Raw genomic sequence first — 16,629 nt, 5'->3', positions numbered from 1 at the left:
CAGCAACATCAGTTGCTGTCGCCGAAAACATTAACAACGAACATAACAACATCAACGCCAAACACCAAAAACACAGATCATTCATTCGTTCATTCATCAAAATATTTTGTTTGTTTTCTTTGAATTACTTTTCTTACGGGGAGGATGGCGGGATCGGACACCAAAACAAGCTAAATCACCAAAAATGCTAAACAACTCAGCCACAATGTGACGACTTGACGTTTAGATCTTTTCTTTGATTTACTATTTTCTTTGAGCTACTCTACGTATGTTTTGGGAAATGGAAAGAAAACGATGACGATGTCGACAGCGGTAACAATCTAGCGAACGAACCGACCGACTCACGCTCTCATTAATGCAAAACTAAATGTGCGTTTTCGAACAATATCGGTACAAAGCCAGCCAGATTTCGAAGTTGGTCTTATGAAGCCAACTGAAACGGTGGCGGCAACGACGACTACAACGACGACCACCACGATGATAACAACAACAACGCTGCTGTTGTTGCTGCTGGGTTGGAAAGTCAAGCTTCAAATTGCTACGCTTTGTTGAGTCCAAAGAGCCAAGAAACCGCCAAAGCACCAGCAATGCTAACACGGTAATGTACGCTTGCGTTCACAGTTTTAACACGTTGGTAATGGTGTTGGCGTTGTGGAAAAGTTAATAACAACAAACATCACATCAATACACAAAAGCAGTGCACTTTAAGGCTTGCAAAAAATGGGAAAGAGAGGCGAACTATGAAAGGCCTCGAAAATATGTTTGAAATTGTGCTAAATGTTTTCGATTTCCATACATTTCAGAATTACATTCATAAATGTTACACCCTCCACCACGAGCTGTATTGAAGTAAAATGGAACAAAATACCGAAATTCGGTAGGTACCGTTCTATGGGGGCTATATGAAGGCGTGGACCTATGCCAACAAATTTCAGGTGGATTGATTTTTATATCATCAACGAAGGCGAATTACCAAATTTCAACCATTTTGGTGGGATAATGAAGATAAAAACCTTCAAAATACCGAATATCGGGAGGTACCGTTCTATGGGGGCTATATGAAGGCGTGAACCTATATCAACAAATTTCAGGTGGAAAGATCTATACACCCAACGATAACTAAATACCAAACTTGAGCCATTTTGGTAGGATAATGAAGCTAAAGCCTTAAAAATGCCAAAAATTGGGAGGTACCCTTCTATGGGGGCTATATGAATGCGTGGACTTATACCAACAAATTTCAGGTGGAAAGTTTTATACACCCACCGATAACTAAATACCAAATTTCAGCCATTTTGGTAGGATAATGAAGCTAAAACCTTAAAAATACCGCAAATTAGGAGGTACTGTTCTATGGGGGCTATATCAAAACGTGGACCGATATATCCCATTTTCAATACCAACCATCCTTCTGTAATACCAACCAACTTCTGTACCAAATATTGACTCTCTATCTTTAAAATTGCGAGCTGTATCTTGATTTCAACAGACAGACGGACGGACAGACGGACTTGGTTAAATCGACATAGAATTTTATGCTGATCAATAATATATATACTATATACTAGGGTTTCCGACGACTATTTCGATGTGTTACAACCGGAATGACAAATTTAATTATACCCTCCATATGGTGGAGGGTATAACTTTAAACTACTTCAATCTCGAAACTATTTGGAACGAAGGAAATAAAATGAACGACGGAAGAGAAAGATTCATTGAACTATATAGCTCTCGGAACTATTTGGAACTATGGAACTATATTAAGGAACTAGTTCCTTTTGGGAAAAGGAACTAGAAAGATCGAACCGCTCCAAGAACTAGATTGTCCAACTATAATCAGCACAACAAGACGCTTTGCTGGGTGTTATCAACGTGAGTATTCCTGCCACAACATTGTGGACAGGCCTCCCCCATCCAGGCAAGTCAGGAGATATTTTCATGAGAGTGAGAGAGAGAGGTCCCATTAGGCAGGCTTGGATAGTATTGTAACGAATGTAACTGATAGGTTTACTTTAGTCTAGATCAGAAATCGGCACATAACAACAACAATTTGAGCAAACACTGTTGTCAGTGCATGGTTTTTCAATTAGTGAGTGGAGAGAGAAGCTCTCTTTCCTTGCTCGCGAGTAAAGAGCTGCGGAATGCTGGTCTAGATGAATTTCCGTTAATTCGAAAATTTGAATTGTGTCCTAGATTTGTTGTTCTTAATCATTCAAGTTCTTATTTTTCTCGTTCGTTTCGTTATCGATGTACATTTTTCCACATCATGCAATCGCTTAGTTCAATAGCCTTGCTTGTTTTTCTATTGTTTTTGCTCTTTCTTTCATGTTCGTTTTGATACAATATAATGACGTCGTTCCTGTTCTTTCGATTCTCTTGTATTTGTCGCCCTCTTCCTTGTATAGGTGTGTGTTGTTGTTCGCTTAGGCGAGTTGTACGTCTGTGTGTTTGTTGCAGAGTTGGTTTCGAGAGGTTGCCAGATCTTCTAGAATAATCGGCAACGAGAAGCGATGGGCAATAAATACCGGGGGGTAGAGGGACAGTGAGTCAATTGTAATCGAGGCGGTAAACTGAACAGTCGGTTAAAGAAGAAGTAAAGGAAAGTTGTGAGCTTATTAGAATTAAGCTGTGTGCTTAGTAAATATAGTCGGCTGCGAGTACGAGTAATAAAGTCAATGAAGGATTGTAGAATTATAATCTAAAAAGAACCATGTTTTATTTGATACAAATCGTATCTGAGAATAAAAGAAAGTCTAAGCGGAGATTAGTTTAACCTAATTCCGTAAAAGTATTTACACGGATGTAGTTGCACAGGCAATTCAAAGATAGGTATAGTAAGAATGTCCTCATACATAGCAGCAGATGACAATACTTAGCTTCCAAGACAAACACTAGTGGTTTTAGCCAAATGAAGATCAGGACGCTTCAGCCGTCTTAATACGTATTTGGCTCGAATTGACAGTACGACACCCAACACATGTTCATTCCAAGTACTTCTTAACCGAAAAGATTCCTTGTAGATAGTCCTGCGGATTCCCGACTTACACGGAGTTGGGATTTCTGTGCCGTCGGAAAGCTTGTGGCACACCTTAGCAGCTATGTGGGACGACTCGTTTTATGTTATAACAAAGCGTCCTGATGCTGCATTGTCATCCTTCCAAGAACTATCTGATGTTGTGTCAGATGAGTCAGTGCTACTTTCGGAACAATCTGATATCGCTGAACTGGTAAGCGTGTTGCACAGTTGCTTCCATTGTCCCCTTTTGCTTGAATGAATGGATGGTATTGGTACCAGGAGATAAACCAAAGGAGTCACCAATGAAGCATTTGCTCTCAATTTGCTGTTTTTAAAGGTTATTTTCCTCTTTACATATCCATTCGCCTTTTACCTTGACGTTTCTGTTCTGCGTACTCGTGCAGAAGTTTTTTTTTAGTTTTCCACGAAATGGTCGGTAAGTTTATAGGTTGTAAAATATTAAATAGGGCTTTAAATTATGACCGCTCATAAATTTGGCTTTCTGTAAAAAATCATCCCTAACAGGTAGCCACCGTGCTGTACCCAGAAGGTCTGCAGTTCAGGGTTTAAAAGCCAGCATTTTTGTACATTTTTGCTTATTTCGTTTTTTACGCCTAATCTTTTTTTCGTTATGCATAATCGTCAACCACACTACATTTATAGCAGTCGGCTGACCATTCGTCGCAGCGAATTAGCAACCGAGCGTGTTTTTAGTGATTAGGGTTGCCAACGCAGTAATAAAAAAGATGTCATTTAATGTCAAAATGCCTCCATCATATGGTAGAAACTAAAGAATACTAATTATTATTGTTTAAAAATAAAAAAATTATATTTTGAACGGCTTCACCAAAAATTCACATGTCCTTTGAACGAAAAAGTGGAATTAATTATATCTTAATTTTTCATGCATTACACTGGTAACCCTGATCTCAAAAACAATTGTTTGCTGAAAACATGGCTAAGCCGTTGAAACTTTGTTGCTTATTCTCTTTTCTGATATGTGTTGATCATGTGTGCTGCGAAATATGACTATGTGTGTCCGATGCTTTTTTATTATAGCAACAATATCAAATAGCATCAGCATCGCTAGCAATATTTTTGTGAAATTTGTTGCTACATGTTGCCGTAGTTCATTGTTGCTAACTATATTTCGAAGAAATTTTAGCAGCCAAAGCTGCAAATATTCGGTGTTTTTTCTAATATGGCGTTAGCATTTTAAACCCTGCTGCATTTTAATCCTTGAGCAGAACATAAAAATTTTCGACGGTGACAAATCCCTTCAGCGTAATATTGGCTTACATTTCTTGAGTAATTCAGCAATAAAAATAGGTCCCATATCATTGAGCCAATATGAATTGGCGACCACTTTAGACCATTATCTCAGGAAATATTGAACTGCACTTATGCGAAACATAAGTGGCAGGAACCGAAATGGTGGACAGATATGTCCAATCTTCGAACTAGAACCAAATCAGAGCCGACCAAGAAGAGGGCACACAAAATTCTGAATATTGGCAACTTTTGACAGTGTGTTAGTAAGGTTGTATGGTGGACAGATATGTCCAATCTTCGAACTAGTACTAAATCACAGCCGACCAAGAAGAGGGCACACAAAATTCTGAATATTGGCAACTTTTAACAGTGTGTTAGTAAGGTTGTATGCACACATGCTTCAAAACAAAAACATATCAAAACATTTGCTCTCTTTTGTGTGCACTTTTGTTGCGTTCGTATCGTGTGTGTTGAATTGCCGAAAAACTTCGTAACTTCAACAATACCAAAGAACGACATTGATATAAATTTAGACAAATTATTACGAGATCCAAAGTTTGTACGAAATTGTTTCTTCTGTCCGTTTGTCAACAGGAAGGCCAATGCTCTGATGGAACAGGCGAGTTGCCGTCCGTTTATGCAACAAATCCGTCAAAGTAAGTAATCGTATTTATTTTTCCTAACTTAAAAAAATATTCCAAAGGCCCTTGTCTGGGGCGCTTCATTGTCTTCTGGATTTATTTCATTAACAAAACAAACAAACATAAATATTACATATTCACATAAATAAGACATTATAAAAATGTTGTATTTTATTACTGTTATACTTTCTTACATTTTGTTTATCAAAAATATACATAGTTTTATTCTCTACTAAAATCAGATGAAAGTGCGACGCTGAATTTGAGATTGCTGATATTGTTCGTATAGTATTTATGCCAAAATATAAGGTGTACCTCAAATATTACTTAATTGCGTTAAGCGCCATAACAATTTGTTAAGCAGTAAAAATTACTAATAGTTCATCAACAAATTCTTTCGGACAATCCGCGATTATGAACATCCAAACAACAGAGTCTACACGAATAAAGGCCACAATATTACAAGAACGCTACTTGGGCGGTGTCTTTGGACATAGTTCATCTTGCAACTTGATATAAATTTGAGAGTCACTCCTCGTTATTGTGCCCACAAACCTTTATTTCGTCACCGTAGATTATTTAGAGCTTTCGACAGGTCTTATATCATTGTAAACAAGATATACGTATGTCCTCCCCATCATCTTCTATGATATCAATGAGTGCACGCCGAGTCCGAACGGCGTGTCCTACGACACCACTTGTAGAGAAAATTTCCTTGTTGCACCGTTTAGTTTCGCAACATTAAAATTGAACAAAATGAGTGAAAGGAATCCGCCTTTCGGCATTCCGATTTTGATCTTGTGGTATTTGGACGTTCGGCCTCGGAATTCGACAAAGACTTCTCTACTATTAAAGTAACTAACACGTTAATCGAAATATCCTGCCAAGCTGTCATTATGCGCTTCCCTGAAACCATGTTGGCAAGCAACAAGGATTCTAGAACATTTGCCACTGGTAAAAGAAGAGAAATCAGGCGAAAATCCACCGGTAGCGCATTTATTGAACTTCGAAATACTGGCATTTAAGGAAGGCAATACCAGTGATTTTGTTTTTCATTTTGGAACACGTAGTCCCGTAGACCTAACAAACACGTCAATCTCACACCAGCTGGGGTTTCGGCACGAAGTTGGTCGTATCTTCATCTATGTCAAATCGCAAGTAATTTTATTTTTCAGTCATTTTAATTCGTGCCGACAAGTTTGTTTAGGGATATTGGGCGAAAATATGTAACTACCATCGGTAAAAATTCCAAAATGATGCTCGAACATATCTTAATTTTTTAGCTTTTCTGTTGCAGGTACCTGTAGGTGGAGACCAATAAAATTCAACTTCGAACAAGATCTAAGTTTGGAAGAAATATTACATTGTACAATGATTGGGCTAAAGCGGTTGCCCTTCGAAAATTGTCGACAAATGTACAACAATACTGGAGAAATACGAAGGTTTTCAGAGGACATTTAAGGTTTTCAGTGGAACCTTCTCCACAAAAAATTGTCAATATAGGTCCATGTTTTGGTATAGCTCCCATATAACCTTACCTCCCGATTTTCCGTATTTTGAACATATTTGCCACATTGGTATAGCCCCATATAACGTTACCACCGGATTTTACGTATTTTGAAGATATTAGCTACATTTTCGACCGACCTAGCTGTAATTTCAAATTTGAGGTTCCCAGTGGTCTCAAAAGCTCACCCCCAAAAATTTTCAACATCGATCTATGTGTTGGTATAGCCCCCATAAACCGATACCTTCCAATTTTCGGTAGCTTGATCATTTTGATTACAATTTTTGACCGAACTACCTGTAATTTGGCATTTAAGTTCTTAGTGGTCACAAAACTTCTCCCCGAAAAATTTTTCAACATGGGTCCATGTTTTGATATAACCTGCAGTACAACGGTATTGCCCGATTTTCGGTATTTTTAAAGTTTTAGCCACATAATCCAACCGAATTGACTAAATCTTGTTCCAATATAATTTTTGGCGGAAGGTATAAAAAGTTCAGCGCGTCCGAACTTAACGCTGTTCTCACCTTTTTATCTCCAAGGTTGTATTCAGAATAATTACGCACCTTGCGATGTGATTATACCTCATATTTATTTCAAAAATAGTACTAAACGGCAATTTTACATGCTAAACGTCATTATTCGTAGCAAAACATCATTATATGCTCGCATGCATACCCATCATGATAATCGGTATCTTCCTTCCACCACCTTTCCCTAATACGTAGTATGGTTTATGATATGATCTAACTGTTGCTTATATCTAAATCTTGCAAGCTATGTAATTATTTAAGTCAAGATTTTCATGATCATGTTATGCAATAAATTTGAAAACCCCAAACAAAAGCAAAAGAAGAAAGCAACACTTACTTACCCGGCAGGTTGCAAGAAACTCTGTTCTTTTTATACATATTATTCGCGGCCTAATGTTAATGAAATTCTTGTGAATGATTTGAAGATGCATGCAGTTGCTTAAAAGAAGTAGTTACCCCGTCGTCGTATCGCCCATAGTTACAGCAAAAGTTATTAAGCAAGTACTATCAATTAATTTTAACCAAAACAAAAAACTGTAAATCTATGTATGTATGTATGAAAAATAATGAATTCGTTGCACTCTTCTTCTTCATCGTCTTCCATCTTCTTAAACAAAGAACGACGCCGAAATGCGGTAAATTGCTGCTAAATAAGGCAGCTACTTCTTCTATGGTGTCTCTATGGAGCAGCGATGTCTGCTTTGTCTTCGTTCAATGAACTTGGCTTTTTAGTAAATTTACTTTAAACGCCCACTTACAAGATGATTATCGACAACATTAGCTTATAATTTTGGCATGTTAGCCAAATAACGAACGATGGTCAGTCACTATTGCTGTTTTGAAAATTTTGTTTATTATTGTATGGTAATTAATTTACCATTTTCGATATACATACATATGTGACTACTCGTTGAATAATGTTTTGGATATGTTTATATATCCTCTTCCATAATAACTAATAACTAAATAATTCCGTTTGTAACATGTCGAATATTTCTATAGAGAGACCCTATGAAATATATATATTCTTGATCAGCATAAAATTCTAAGTCGACATAACCAAATTCTCGCAAATTCTAAGATAGAGCTATATTATAATTTGGTACTAGGTAAAGCGGGGTACACACGATAATTTTTGACTGTCGATTTTTCGGAAATATCGATAAATGTCAAACTGTCCAGAAACCACAAAATATTTTGTGGTTCCCTGATGACTGACAAAAATGAACGGCCACACTGGCAAGCAAACGATTATTTGAGCAAAACTGACAGTCAAAACTGATCGTATGTACCCCACTTAAGTCGACTTTCGATTAATCGATTTTTGCAGTCAAAAGTCTAATCGGTTTTACAGTTTCAACAGAAAACTTGAAAATCGACGAATAGTCGATTATAATCGATTTTCCGCGGTTATGAAAAAGTCGAAAGTCGAGCTTTATATAATAGTTGTTGCACAAACATCCCATAAGGGACAAGGGAGACTTCTCTCATATAAATGAGTGCACCCCGATTCATATTAGCTCAATGATATGGGACCTGCAGTTTATCGCCGAGTCCGAACGGCGTGTCTTAGACACCACTTTTGTAGAGAAGTTTTACATGGCTGAAATACTCAGGAAATGTCGCCAACATTACTGAGGGGTATTTTGCCACCGTTGAAAAGTGTTTTGATGTTGCCTGGCCGGGGAATAGAACCCACGACCTAATGTGTGCAAGGCGGGTGTGCATACCATTACACTACGAGTTTTAAGACAACTGAAATAATCACCAGTCCGAAAAATCGCATTTTTAGTTTTAGTCCAAAATCGAAAAGTCGAAAAATCGATTATTGCATGTCATTTTCACCAATAAATAAATAAATAAATAAATAAATAAATAAATAAATAAATAAATAAATAAATAAATAAATAAATAAATAAATAAATAAATAAATAAATAAATAAATAAATAAATAAATAAATAAATAAATAAATAAATAAATAAATAAATAAATAAATAAATAAATAAATAAATAAATAAATAAATAAATAAATAAATAAATAAATAAATAAATAAATAAATAAATAAATAAATAAATAAATAAATAAATAAATAAATAAATAAATAAATAAATAAATAAATAAATAAATAAATAAATAAATAAATAAATAAATAAATAAATAAATAAATAAATAAATAAATAAATAAATAAATAAATAAATAAATAAATAAATAAATAAATAAATAAATAAATAAATAAATAAATAAATAAATAAATAAATAAATAAATAAATAAATAAATAAATAAATAAATAAATAAATAAATAAATAAATAAATAAATAAATAAATAAATAAATAAATAAATAAATAAATAAATAAATAAATAAATAAATAAATAAATAAATAAATAAATAAATAAATAAATAAATAAATAAATAAATAAATAAATAAATAAATAAATAAATAAATAAATAAATAAATAAATAAATAAATAAATAAATAAATAAATAAATAAATAAATAAATAAATAAATAAATAAATAAATAAATAAATAAATAAATAAATAAATAAATAAATAAATAAATAAATAAATAAATAAATAAATAAATAAATAAATAAATAAATAAATAAATAAATAAATAAATAAATAAATAAATAAATAAATAAATAAATAAATAAATAAATAAATAAATAAATAAATAAATAAATAAATAAATAAATAAATAAATAAATAAATAAATAAATAAATAAATAAATAAATAAATAAATAAATAAATAAATAAATAAATAAATAAATAAATAAATAAATAAATAAATAAATAAATAAATAAATAAATAAATAAATAAATAAATAAATAAATAAATAAATAAATAAATAAATAAATAAATAAATAAATAAATAAATAAATAAATAAATAAATAAATAAATAAATAAATAAATAAATAAATAAATAAATAAATAAATAAATAAATAAATAAATAAATAAATAAATAAATAAATAAATAAATAAATAAATAAATAAATAAATAAATAAATAAATAAATAAATAAATAAATAAATAAATAAATAAATAAATAAATAAATAAATAAATAAATAAATAAATAAATAAATAAATAAATAAATAAATAAATAAATAAATAAATAAATAAATAAATAAATAAATAAATAAATAAATAAATAAATAAATAAATAAATAAATAAATAAATAAATAAATAAATGTGGAAAAGGGTATTATAAGTTTGTTTTGGTAAAAATTCATGTAACACCGCGAAATATTCGTCGGAGACCCCCAATGTGGTATACCAATCTTCATATCTCGACGAGATAAAGCGATTTTGAGATGTGTGTCCGTCCGTCAGTCCGTCCGTCCGTCCGTCTGTCCATTATTAATTGTAAACACGCTCCAGGCCGCAATTATGGACCGATCGTCACGAAATTTTGTATGGAGGTCGGGTTCAGATCAGAATAGATCCCTATTCTTATTGGTGATGATCGTGAAATATTTAGCGGGTAAAATGGACCAAAAACATAATTTTTATCCGATTTTGTAGCTGCTCTGTAGGTCGCAATAATAGTCCGATCAACGCGTAATTTTAAATAAGGTAAGAGTATATCACAAAGGAGAAGCTTGCAATTTGTGATGGCGATCGGATAATATTTAGAGGGTTAAATGGACCAAAACTTTTGTGTGAAAATTGTGAAAATTTTTAATATACAGCTTATATCTTAATTCCTGGAAGTGACATTCCGGACAAGTGAGATATACTTGAAAGTGGAACGCTTGACCTTTCAATTGATGCCAATTATGTTGGTGTGCATGATCAGATAACAGAGCTACAGCCTAATATATTCTGTTGTTTGTTTGTAGTGTAATAATAAACTCGCTAGAAGTCGCAATTATAAAATATAAAATTGTATTTATGGTCGATATTTTAATTCCTTGAGGACATATATATTTCGCAAAGTAACCTACATATGGGAAAAACTACTGAACTTTCCTCTGATGTAAATTGCAATAAAGTGTTTGCTAGATAACGGGCCTACTGCCTAATATATAATGGGTTCTGTGTAGAGAACCACAATTTTATCCCATACTACATATTGTCTCTCCAAAAGTTTGTGTAACACCACGAAATATTTGTCCTAGACCTCTTATTTGGTATGCCAAAATTCATATCTCGACGAGATAAAGCGATTTAGCGATGTGTGTCCGTCCATTAAACATTTTAAACAAGCTTAAGGCCGCAATTATGGACCGATTGTAACGAATTTTTTAAGGAGGTTGGGTTCGGGCCAGAATAGAAATGATTAGTTTTGCTGGTGATCGTGAAATGTTAAGGGAATGAAATGGACCAAAAACAAAATTTTAACCAATTTTGTAGCGGCTTTATAGGTCAAAATAGTAACCCGCAAAATTTTAAACAAAGTTTGAGTTTATGATGAAGAAGAAGCGTACAAACCAACGTGAAGATCAGATAATACTTAGCGGGTTAAATGGACTGAAATTGGTAAAAACTTCAATAACGTAGCGGTTAAACAACGGAAGTAGTAGTACCACATAAGTGGGTTTCATTACATATTAGTTTGTGTGAACTAAATTTTCCTGCTACAAAAATGTCTTTGTCATGCTAGATAACTTTTTGGTTTTGGTCATAAGTATTATACAATTCATCTCTGATATTTGATAATTAAATTTTCACAATCATTGAAAAGAAGTTCTGTGGAGAGCGATTGTCCAAGGATACCCTATACCACTATCCCTGGACAATCGCTCTCCACGGAACTTCTTTTCAATGATTGTGAAAATTTAATTATCAAATATCAGAGATGTAATGTATAATACTTATAACCAAAACCATAAAGTTGTATAGCATGACAAAGACATTTTTGTAGCAGGAAAGGAAAATTTAGTTCACACAAACTAAAATGCAATGAAACCCACTTATGTAGTACTACTACTTCCGTTGTTTAACCGCTACGTTATTGAAATTTTTACCAATTTCACACAAAAGTTTCAGTCCATTTAACCCGCTAAGTATTATCTGATCTTCACGTTGGTTTGTACGTTTCTTCTTCATCATAAACTCAAACTTTCTTTAAAATGTTGCGGGTTATTATTTTGACCTACAGAGCCGCTACAAAATTGGTTAAAATTTTGTTTTTGGTCCATTTTATCCTCTGAACATTTCACGATCATCACCAAAAACTAATCATTTCTATTCTGGCCCGAACCTAACCTCCTTAAAAAATTCGTTACAATGGGTCCATAATTGCGGCCTTAAGCTTGTTTACAATTTTTAATGGACGGACACACATCGCTTTATCTCGTCGAGATATGAATTTTGGCATACCAAATAAGGGGTCTAGGACGAATATTTCGTGGTGTTACATAATCTTTTGGAGAGACAATATGTAGCATGGGATAAAAATGTGGTTCTATACACAGAACCCATTATATATTAGGCAGTATGCCCGTTATCTAGCAAACACTTTATTGCAATTTAGATCAGAGGAAAGGTCAGTAGTTTTTTCCATATGTAGGCTACTTTGCGAAATATATATGTCCTCAAGGAAGTAAAATATCGACCAAAAATAACATTTTTATATTTTTCATACAAAAGTAATGGTCCATTTTGCCCGCTAAGGAATATCAGATCATCATTCAAAATTGTAGGCATCTTTTTCGACCTATACTCTTACCCGGTTCAAAATTTCGTGACTATTGATGTATAATTGCGACTTCTAGCGAGTTTATTATTACACTACAAACAAATAACGGAATAGTTTAGGCTGTAACTCTGTTATCTGATCATGCACACCAACATAATTGGCATCAATTGAAAGGTCAAGCGTTCCACTTTCAAGTATATCTCACTTGTCCGGAATGTCACTTCCAGGAATTAAGATATAAGCTGTATATTAAAAATTTTCACAATTTTCACACAAAAGTTTTGGTCCATTTAACCCTCTAAATATTATCCGATCGCCATCTCAAATTTCAAGCTTCTCCTTTGTGATATACTCTTACCTTATTTAAAATTACGCGTTGATCCGACTATTATTGAGACCTACAGAGCCGCTAGAAAATTGGATAAATATTATGTTTTTGGTCCATTTCACCCGTTAAATATTTCGCGATCATCACCAATAAGAATAGGGATCTATTCTGATCTGAACCCGACCTCCATACAAAATTTCGTGACGATCGGTCCATAATTGCGGCCTGGAGCGTGTTTACAATTTATAATGGACAGACGGACGGACGGACGGACGGACGGACACACATCTCAAAATCGCTTTATCTCGTCGAGATATGAAGATTGGTATACCACATTGGGGGTCTCCGACGAATATTTCGAACGGAGCCGACCATGGGATACCCTATACCACTATCCCTGAACAATCGCTCTCCACGGAACTTCTTTTCAATGATTGTGAAAATTTAATTATCACATATCAGAGATGTAATGTATAATACTTATGACCAAAACCAAAAAGTTATCTAGCATGACAAAGACAGTAGCAGGAAAGGAAAATTTAGTTCACACAACACGGTGCGCCTTAACTAATTTTAAATGGAAGGTGCTTGCACCTGGGAAGTTTTTCCAGATTCTGAAACTACAATGTTCATAGATGAGAAATATCAAGAAAAAAAAAATCGTCGGAGGGATTTTCAAATAAATCGCGATTTAAGTTCACATTTTTAGGGGTTCTTTAGGTTTTCACGATTTTGCTTGGAAACCGCGAGTCCAATGCAAATGGGCCTAACGTAAATGTTGTAGCTCTGAAAATTGTACACAATATTGGCCTTTATGATATTTTCGTAGGTTTTACCGTTTTTGAGATATAGAAGTTCAAATTGAGACAATGCACTGACTCTATCGCCTCCTTATAAAACAATATCATGCTCAGTGCGCTTTAACTAACTTTAATGAAAACCGCTTACACATAGAAAGATTTCGCGGATTCTGAAACAGCAATGTTCATGATAAGAAAAATGAAAAAAAAATAGAAAAAATCGCCGGAGGGATTTTTAAATAAATCGCGATCAGAATTCACAATTTTAGGGTTTTTTTTTAGGTTTTCACGCAAGTCGTATCGAAATGATTCTAAAGAAAATGTTGTAGCTGTGAAAATTCTCTAAAAGACTGATCTTTAGGTTTTTTCGTAGGCTTTACCATTTTTGAGATATAGAGGTTCAGTTCAAATTTTTAGGTTTTTATCTTAAGTCTCCAAGATTTTGCTTGTAAACCGCAAGTCATATCAAAATGGGCCTAAAGAAAATGTTGAAGCTGTGAAAATTCTCTACAAGATTGGATGATTTATTATTTCCTAGATTGTACCATTTTCAAGATATATAAGATTAATTTGGAAAATTGCAGTAATGACATTGTTTTATAAGGAGGCGATACAGTCAGTGCATTGTCTTAATTTGAACTTCTATATCTCAAACACGGTAAAACCTACGATAATATTATAAAGGTCACTCTTATGTAGAATTTGCACAGCTACAACATTGTTTTTAGGCCCATTTACATAGGACTTGCGATTTCCACGCAAAATCGAGAAAACCTAAAGAACGCCTAAAAATGTGAACTTAAATCGCGATTTATTTGAAAATTCCTCCGGCGATTTTTTTTTTTCTTGATATTTCTCATCTATGAACATTGTAGTTTCAAAATCTGCAAAAACTTCCCAGGTGTAAGCACCTTCCATTTAAATTTGGGTAAGGCACACCGTGACAAACTAAAATGTATTGAAACCCACTTATGTAGTACTACTACTTCCGTTGTTTAACCGCTACGTTATTGAAATATTTACCAATTTCACGCGTTTCAGTCCATTTAACCCGCTAAGTATTATCTGATCTTCACGTTGGTTTTTGCGCTTCTTCTTCATCCTAAACTCAAACTTTGTTTAAAATTTTGCGGGTTATTATTTTGACCTATAGAGCCGCTACAAAATTGGTTAAAATTTTGTTTTTGGTCCATTTCATCCCCTGAACATTTCACGATCATCACCAAAAACTAATCATTTCTATTCGGGCCCGAACCCAACCTCCTTAAAAAATTCGTTAAAATCGGTCCATAATTGCGGCCTTAAGCTTGTTTACAATTTTGAATGGGCGAACACACATCGCTAAATCGCTTTATCTCGTCGAGATATGGATTTTGGCATACCAAATAAGGGGTCTAGGACGAACTTTTGGAGAGACAATATGTAGCATGGGATAAAAATGTGGTTCTCTACACAGAAACCATTATATATTAGTCAGTAGGCCCTTTATCTAGCAAACACTTTATTGTAATTTACATCAGAGGAAAGGTCAGTAGTTTTTTTCCCATATGTAGGCTACTTTGCGGAATATATGTCCTCAAGGAATTAAAATATCGACCAAAAATAAAATGTTTGTATTTTTCATACAAAAGTAATGGTCCATTTCACCCGCTAAAGAATATCAGATCATCATTCAAAATTGTAGGCATCTTTTTCTACCTATACTCTTACCCGGTGCAAAATTTCGTGACTATTGATGTATAATTGCGACTTCTATGCGTGTTTATTATTACACTACAAACAAACAACGGAATATATTAGGCTGTAACTCTGTTATCTGATCATGCACACCAACATAATTGACATAAATTGAAAGGTCAAGCGTTCCACTTTCAAGTATATCTCACTTGTCCGGAATGTCACTTCCAGGAATTAAGATATAAGCTGTATATTAAAATTTTTCACAATTTTCACATAAAAGTTTTGGTCCATTTAACCCTCTAAATATTATCCGATCGCCATCTCAAATTGCAAGCTTCTCCTTTGTGATATACTCTTATCTTATTTAAAATTACGCGTGGATCGGACTATTATTGAGACCTACAGAGCCGCTAGAAAATTGGATAAATATTATGTTTTTGGTCCATTTCACCCGCTAAATATTTCACGATCATCACCAATAAGAATAGGGTTCTATTCTGATCTGAACCCGACCTCCATACAAAATTTCGTGACGATCGGTCCGTAATTGCGGCCTGGAGCGTGTTTACAATTTATAATGGACAGACGGACGGACGGACGGACGGACAGACACACATCTCAAAATCGCTTTATCTCGTCGAGATATGAAGATTGGTATACCACATTGGGGGTCTCCGACGAATATTTCGCGGTGTTACATGAATTTTTACCAAAACAAACTTATAATACCCTTTTCCACATTGTGGTATAGGGTATAAAAATAAATAAATAAATGAATAAATAAATAAATAAATAAATAAATAAATAAATAAATAAATAAATAAATAAATAAATAAATAAATAAATAAATAAATAAATAAATAAATAAATAAATAAATAAATAAATAAATAAATAAATAAATAAATAAATAAATAAATAAATAAATAAATAAATAAATAAATAAATAAATAAATAAATAAATAAATAAATAAATAAATAAATAAATAAATAAATAAATAAATAAATAAATAAATAAATAAATAAATAAATAAATAAATAAATAAATAAATAAATAAATAAATAAATAAATAAATAAATAAATAAATAAATAAATAAATAAATAAATAAATAAATAAATAAATAAATAAATAAATAAATAAATAAATAAATAAATAAATAAATAAATAAATAAATAATTTTTTTTTTTTTATTATTT

General features: G+C 32.8%; 1 protein-coding gene across 13 annotated transcripts in view; it reads right to left on the bottom strand.

The window, feature by feature from the left end:
• Window positions 1-16,629, bottom strand: part of blot (solute carrier family member bloated tubules) — a 273,169-nt gene that overhangs the window by 50,949 nt on the left and 205,591 nt on the right. The window contains exon 1 of one of the 13 annotated variants that reach the window (XM_073986034.1): window positions 129-368. The exons of 8 other annotated variants lie outside the window; for them this stretch is intronic. The gene's annotated coding sequence lies outside the window, so the exon portion shown is untranslated. Of the gene's footprint in view, window positions 1-128; window positions 369-16,629 lie in introns of those variants that run through there. 4 more of the 13 variants (XM_073986036.1, XM_073986040.1, XM_073986037.1 and 1 more) reach the window with 4 other exon arrangements.

This window comes from Musca autumnalis, unplaced genomic scaffold (genome assembly GCF_047663935.1).
Source record: "Musca autumnalis isolate F117 unplaced genomic scaffold, ASM4766393v1 scaffold_4, whole genome shotgun sequence".
NCBI lineage: Eukaryota > Metazoa > Arthropoda > Insecta > Diptera > Muscidae > Musca > Musca autumnalis.
The sequence above is the reverse complement of the archived record's forward strand: the minus strand, read 5'-3'. Positions and strand labels throughout refer to the sequence as shown.